This window comes from Cupressus sempervirens, chromosome 7, assembly GCF_028749045.1.
Source record: "Cupressus sempervirens isolate cs-2001-9-10 chromosome 7, ASM2874904v1, whole genome shotgun sequence".
NCBI lineage: Eukaryota > Viridiplantae > Streptophyta > Pinopsida > Cupressales > Cupressaceae > Cupressus > Cupressus sempervirens.
Window position 1 is genome coordinate 766,277,312 of NC_143124.1, and position 8,377 is coordinate 766,285,688.

General features: G+C 31.0%; 1 pseudogene; it reads right to left on the minus strand.

Annotated features, from left to right (window-relative positions):
* Window positions 1–768: 768 nt before the first annotated feature.
* LOC149549551 (uncharacterized) lies at window positions 769–4,024 on the minus strand (annotated as a pseudogene).
* Window positions 4,025–8,377: the final 4,353 nt, after the last annotated feature.

Genomic DNA, 8,377 nt, shown 5'->3' on the forward strand with positions numbered 1-8,377 from the left:
TTAATTTAAACATAAAACTTCAAAATATTTAGAAGATAGAAATAAATATCTATTAGTTAAATTGACTTTTTTTTTATTTGAAGAAAGTATATATATTTAACATTTTTATCACATGTTTACATATATATTAAAAATATATTAATAATAGGATTATAAGATTAATATTTCTTAAATATATGATATGTTATTTTGGTAATAATGTTTGATTAAATAACTTTAGAAATACTCTCATATTCTTTTAGTATTAATATTTGCAAACATAATTACAACAAATAACTTCTACTAATTTTATTTTAAAATCATAACGTCATTATTATTTTATCTTGTCTTCAAGGTATGTGCAACATATGGTTTTGTTTTATTGTGATATCTTTAATCCTCATTAACACACATATTCTTGAATAATACAAAATATTGATTGAAATATTTAAACAATTCACTTATTGAATGCATATTCTAAGAAAAGGTAGACAATTTTATTTTACTTAAATACAAAAATTACTATAAAAACATATTCATGAAAATATTAAATTGAATATTTGTACTTCTATGTTGAATACAAATACCTGACATTTTAATTTAAAATTTTTAACCATAAAAATTGTACTTGTAGTTTATTGATGACCTACTCATAAGATTATAATAAAAGTAATGAATTAACTTAGAATTTATTTACTATTGTATAAGACATCATTTTTTTGTAGTTATAACAAAACTACATTGTTATCTCATTGCAATTACAATATTTGAGGATAATGATTGTACAATTTTTTACTAGATTGTTATCTATTTATCAATCCACTCAATAAACTTATTACCATCTCATCTAATGCAAAAATGAATCTTCTCCTCCAATGCCTTTTTGCAGCCAAGATTCCAAATACTCCCCAAAATCCAATAGAAACACTTGCCATCCACTCTACATACCAGTGCCATGGAATTTCTCCTTCCCTATCATTCTCTTTCTGAAGAAGAGGGGTTTGCATGCTATAATTTGACATCTCTCCACATCCACAAGATTTCTTGTTAACTAAGAATCCACAAAGACCAGGGTTTGCAAAAAAATAATGTAACTGAATGTATTGAATTGTCTTCCTTTTGGTATTCTTCCACAAAGACTATTGTTGGCTACACTGAAAAAACTTAAATAGGAAACTTGTAACATTTCATTTGGAATCCTTCCTTTTAGTTTATTATTTGAAAGATCAAGTGACTCTAACTCTGCAAGTAATCCAAAACTGCTTGGAATCTCTCTTATAAGACTATTATCTAATAAGTTCAATGTGTGAAAACTTTTAAGATTCCCCATTATTGAAGGAATGTTGTCTGATAGATTATTTATAGATAGATCAATACAAGTTATAAGTAACATCACTAAACTAACATACACCATTTCTAATCCTTTGTTGAACACTTGGATCTGTTCTTTGTAATAGTAAGAGCCACCGTCATTGTCATGTGAGTTTCTCATTGTACAATTCCTCATACTTTTCAATGTTGCTAATTATTATGGGATAGAACCTATCAAAAAAATTGTGAAATATCCAAAACATGGAAACTTGATAGATTGCCTAATTGATGTGAAATGTTTCCTTCAAACTTGTTAGACCTCATAACTAGTATAATCAATTCAGAGAACTGACCCAACCAAGATGGTATGTTTCCAGAAAAAGTATTGTTGGCCAAATCTAAAATTTGCAAGCTAGAATAGTTCTTAAGGCTTGATGGAAAGTTTCCCTTTAACATATTGTCGTTGAGGTGAAGTGAACTAAGTCCACTTAGCATTCCCATATGATATGGTATCTCTCCAACTAATCTATTACTTGCTCAATTTAATCTTGTTAAACTAGAATAATTAATTATGCTTGATGGTATTTTACCAAATAATTTATTGTTTGAGAGATCTAAAACCTCCATAGATTTTAGAAGGCCAATTCAAGAAGGTATATCACCACCTAGATCATTTTTTGAAAGAGGCAAAAATGGAATGTATGGTATAAGATTGCCAATATCCATTGGAATAAATCCTATGAATCTATTCTGAGACAAATCTAATAGCTTCATGATTGATGTTGGCATTGAAGAAAAAGGAAGAGGACATTGTAACATATTACTATGCAAATCAACACTCTGAAAACCTTTTGCAATCAAGCTTGAGGTAACATGTCCTTACAATTTATTGTATGACAAGTTAAGATATTCTAAAGGAAGCACCCCTAACCAATCTAGAATATTTCCATACAGACTATTATTGGAGAGATCCAAATCATACAATCCATATTATGTGAAAATGAATGGTGGAATTATGCCCTTGATATTACATGAGGCTAACTTTAAGGAACCAAGGTAAATTTTGGGTATCCAATCTGGTTCAATCATGATAGACATTTCATTATAGGATAGATGAAGTTCAAGAAGGTTGGTCATTTTGTTAAAAAACTAAGAGAAATATTTCCTTGAAGATTGTTTGAAGATAGGGCAATGGACATGAGACCAGGAAGACTTGTAATTGAAGTGGAAATGAAACCATTTAGTTGATTAAAGGAAAGATCTAGATACTCCAAGGAGGAAAGACTTCCCAACTTATAAGGTATATTTCCACTTAGAACATTGGAGGATAGGTCTAATTCTACCAAAGAGGAAATATTACCTAACTCAAATGGTATATTTCTACCCAACATATTTCCAATGAGGTATAAAGTAGTCAAAGATAGAATTTGACCAAGTGATGGTGGAATCTCTCCATTCAATGAGCTGTCAAAAAAAGAAAAATGTTGTAGGGCTAAGAGATTTCTAATGGAAAAAGGAATAGGACCTTCCATATTTTCCATATATGTCCATTTAAGATAGATAATAGAGGTGATATTTCCAATACAAGGTGGCATACTTTCTTTTATATTAGACCCTAAAAGAAAAAGTACATTGAGTTGAGACCATTCACCACATAATATTTGACTTAGATTTCCACTACTTAAGTTTCCTCCCTCTAATATAAACTCTTTTAGAGAAGACAAGTGAGAGAGACTCAAGGGAAATGAACCACTTAATAATGGACTTTCAGACAACCAAAGTGAAACCAAAGTAGTCATATTTCCTAATCACAATAGAACTGGTCCTTCAAAGTTTTTGTAACCCAAGTGGAGGTGGGTAAGGAATGATAAGTTTTGGATAGCATTGGGAATGTGCCCTGAAAGCTTGCATTCCAAAAAGTGGAGCTGTTGGAGATTACGCAGATGAGAAAGGGGTGCTTCTAATTGCTTTCCTGTCATATTCAGCACTACTCCACTAAGGGACAAATATTTCAATTTTTGCAACTTTTCTGTCCACACTAAACCAGCACTCCATACTTCTCGACCACTAACATATAAATCTACCACTTATAGGTCCAAAACTTCAAACTGAGAGAGATTCCCCAATTGGTAGGGAATTATAACATTTAACCAGGCACTAGACAAGTTGAGATACTCTAAAATGTTCAAGGAAGAAAAACCCTCTGATATTTCACCTTCAAACCAATTGAAGCTCAAATCCAGATGTCTCAATTCCTGCAGGGAAAATAAACCTACATTTTAAACCAAAAAAAATCTACTCAAATTAAAGTAAGGCAAAACAACTTAAAATAGAAAATATGAAAGATTGTTTCGTTAAACATACCTTTAGGTAGAACACCCCTCAAATAATTGAAGCTTAGATCTAGATGCCCGAACTGTTTTAAATGGAACAAATCTCTAGCAAGTCTTCCATTAAATGGCCTATTCCAATCATCCACATTCTCCACATGATTGGCAAGATGGAGTTTGACAAAATTTGAGTTGATGGAGCTACATTCTACTCCCCTCCATTCATAGCAATTAAAGCCTTGCCATGAATGCAATAAAGGTGAAAGATATAACTGGCTCTTGAAAGCAAGAAGAGCATTTCTTTCATGTGGCAGGCACATGGTATTGCCATTTATCATCAGCGAATAGCATGAGAATGCGATTAAACATGAGCATATCACAACGGAGGAATGATCCATGGCAAGAATTCAGATTATTTCATCTACATCAACAATAGTTTTGATTAGAGATCACAACAATCAAAAGTGAACCAAATTTAAAAAAATGTCTACCACTAGAAATAAAAATAGAAAAACAACAAAGAGAAAATAAGGTAGCTACCAAAGGTTTAAAGCATATAGCTTGAACAATGGTAAGAAGAGTGAGTAATGAGGAAGGAAAACTGAGATTAAGTGAACCAGAACAAGTCAAGATGATGGTGGATACGGGAAAGTGAATTGAACACGGCATGACATGGATGCAAAAATGAATGATGCAATCAAATCAAATGACTTTGAAGAGAATTACCTCCTTTCCTTATAATTAGTTCATGAATGCCTAAGCTAATAATTATCAGAGAAGTTTTATCTTGATGTAGGAAGCGTAGTTTACATGGCATCTTGTATATGATAAAATGTATTTTTTTAATTTATTTATTTTTTGACAAAATGTGTTTAATTATTAATTTAAAAAAGGTTAATACATAATTCACAATTAAAATTTTTGGAAGATTAGCATCATTATTCTAGTTATATTTTTTTTTCTTAATTCTAAAGTTATTATTGTGTTGTTATGCATTTGTTGTTATTAGTTTTTTTTAAGGGCACGTTTGGCTGTGGGAATAGGAATAGCTATTATGGAATAGAAAATGGGGCTACATATTCCTTTCTTTGTTTGGTTCAGCCAATATTTGATGGGGAATTCATGGACCCCAAAATTTATGGTTTCTAAAATAAATAAAAGTGGAATAGGAATACGTATTCCAATAACACCTATTTGGGTGGAATTGCAAAACCCCATTTTTGGGCCAAAATTGGAATATGTATTCCTATTTTACTTTGTATTCCAATTTTGATTTGGTGCATCCAAACGAAGAATTCAAAATTTTAAGAATTTACATATGCCTATTCCGCTTGTATTCGCGTTGCCAAACAGGCCCTAAGTTTTATGTTTTGTTCTTATCATATGAAATCTATTTTACCTGTTAACTAGGGTCGCACATTATTCAATGCTCTTTTATCCTTCGAATATTTAGTCATACAACGTGTAGCTTGTGTTCTTTTAACCTTCAAAATTTCTTATATAATTATCATTGCCGAAACATTTTATAGTCTTATCATCAGCTTTACATTTTGAATGTAGACTTCCATCTTATTCTTCAAATATTTAGGATCATCACTTACTTGTGCATCATTTAACTCTCCAAGAGGGGGAGAATTTGTAACTCTCTATGGTATATTATGACATCCTAATATTATTCTACACCTTAGACTAAGGATCATCCTTATTTCTCATATTAAAGACCAATTTATGTGATTTTTCATCTTTTCCTTGACTATTTTGTATTCTTGTCAACTTTAGTATCCTTTGGAATTGTTAAACTAAACACCTTTATGTTTCCATGCACACTAGGTTACTTCTCTTTGCACTAGAAATTAATTCCTTACAAAATTATTTATTCTCTTTTTATTTTTTAGTCCTAGAAAAATGAAGATTAATTGTATACACTCTTTTGTCCTCATTTTGAATGACTACTAATAAAGGTCAAAAGAGCAAAAAAGGTTTCAATTGATTTGTCATCACAAAGGGTCACTCCCTTTTTCCTCTCCTCAATTTGTAGGTTTTTTTTCTCCTTTTCTCCTAATTACATGAAGGATTGACTTTCTTCTATTCTCACTATTATTTAAAGTATTTATTTTAAAAGTAAAAAATTTATATTTTTTGTTTAATTTTGGATAGAATTTTGAAACGTGTCAACACATTGACTTAGCATATTGTACTAGATTCTTAGTCAATGATATTTTCACATCATTTTTCAATGCATAACCTAATACCTTCATGCCATTAGTATGATACCAAAATGATAAATCTACATATATAAAATTCATTTCTAATATTAACTCATCTATCTCCTCAAAACTCCATTTATGACCAAGTTTTATTTTGATACAACTATGAAAGGCTTTCTCTTATCTAGAAACCACTATTCATCAAAAATATACAAAGTTAGATGTAAATTGTTTAACATATTGAAATTTTGAAAATAAGACTCCCTTTGATAGAAAGTTTCTCCCTCTTTGATTTTACACAAGAACTTCTTCTTTATGTTACATATTCTCCCTTTGCATACCTTCTTTTCAAACTTTTCCCTCTACAAAATTTCAAAAAGATAAAGACATGACAGTAAACTTCTCCCTCTTTGAAAACACATGCCAAATTTGTATTATTGTACCTTGAGTATTGCTTCATATGCAATATTCTCTTGATTATGTTGCATCAACTAATTGATCTTTAACTTGGTTCTGGTTGATGCATCACTAAACTTTATTTAGTGAGCTTCAGATAGGGGAATGACCCCTAGCTTACCTCTTAGATACAAGAATGCATCCTTAGGTAATGGTTTGGTAAATATGTCTATAATTTGTTCTTTTGTATGGACATATTCTAATCTAATTTCTTTGTCCTACACCAGTTCTCTAATAAAGTAATATTTTATAGCAATGTGCTTTGTTTTGGAATGCATTATTGGGTTCTTTGATATGTTAATTGCACTAGTGTTCTCAAAATTTCATTGTGCTATGACATGTTATTTTTCCATCAATGCCAAAGAGGGAGATTGTTGGATACAATTGATTAATTGTGTGTTATCTTTGATGTTACACAAATGTCATATCAATTGATAGACAGTACTTACTGACCTCACTTGGTCAGTGAAGATAGTTTTCCTTGTCTACCGAGCATTCACAGGTTTACTTTGAACAGATGATAATGTCTACCAAGCTCACTCAGGCATCGAAGGAATTTAGGTAGAAAAGAGTGTTAACTAAGCTCACTCAGTTAACAAAGGGAAAGTTGGACAAAGTTAGTATTCACCAAGTTCACTTGGTTGCCAAAGGATTTTTGCAAGTTCTCAGTGTTAATCAAGCTTTTGTTGGTTAACACAGAGAATCATTCCAAAGTCAATTTCTACCGAGTAGGGTTTACTTTCAAAGGATTTTTCTTGTTTTGGCATATGAAGCTTAATTACTTTATGTATTGATTATAGCTAACTATAATGATGAATATTGGTTATTGTAATTTGGATTTGAGCCGACTTGACAATCTGAAAGGTATAAATAAAAGGTCAAGTTGAGATTTCTAGTGTGTGTGCAAGTGTGTTGATTGGATTAAAAGAAAAAGAGAGGGAGCAAACTTGAAGGATAAGCACGTATCCTTGTGGAGCAGAAAAGTAACATTTGATCAGGAAGGATCAAGTATAAGAAAAAAAGAGATATGGATTCAGCAATTTAGTTGCATCACAATCAGGTCATTTCATTGTTACTCTCTAACCATTGTAGTAGTGATCTAAAATCTTTTAACAAAGTTGGTTTAATAGCCAATTGTAAATCCTCTAACAAGGTGGCAATTCCATTGAACTGTTTTAAGACCTCTAGCAAGGAAACTCCTAGCAGGGTGATTAAATTCCCTAACAGGATCACACCTAACAGTGTGTGTTGTAACCTTTAACAGGGTTGGCTCCTAATAGGGCTTACTTCAGAAGAGTGAAAAATAGTAACTAGTTACATTGGTGGTTTTTTTCAAATTGGGTTTCCACGTTAAATCCCGGTGTCTCATGCATTCATGTTATTTTTCTCATTCTTGCAAGTTAATTACTATTAATGTTTTAAGATCTACTAAAAGTAATTCACACTCTACATTACTTAGTTACAACATTTTCTATTTGTTTATCGAGCATCAGCAGTAATCAGTTTTCTCTGTCTAAAGTTTATTGTTGACATCTAAGGGATCTAAGATTTATTTTAGTGGTAACTAATCCACCCCCACTCCCCCCCCCCGCCCAGTTACTCCTATATTTCCAACAATTGTAAGTGGTTCTTAAAAGAAACAAGAGTATCTCTTTCATGTAGCATAGTATTACCATTTATCATGTTAAGACCTCATATGACCTCCTTCTCCTAAAAATGAGAAGTTCAAGACCCCATAGGAACCCAACCTTAGTATGTAGCGAAGTTTGAGATTATGATGAGCCAAATAATTATTCAAACTGACAATGAAAATTGTAACCTTTGACTTTTAAGTAATGTCAAGTAGATATTGAATGAATTGTTTACATAATTTGAGAAAAGGTAATAGTTAATTTCTTAGAAAATTTAATATAATTATAAGATATTTCAATAAAATGCAATTAACTTTAAAAAAATCAAAAGCATGCATTATTATTTTTAGTATCTTGAGTCTAGGTTATCTTTAAAATCTTGATATACATTAAGGAAATATGGGAAATGTGGAAAAATGTTTTTAAGAAAATAATTATTTATGATTTTTTCTTACAATTGAAC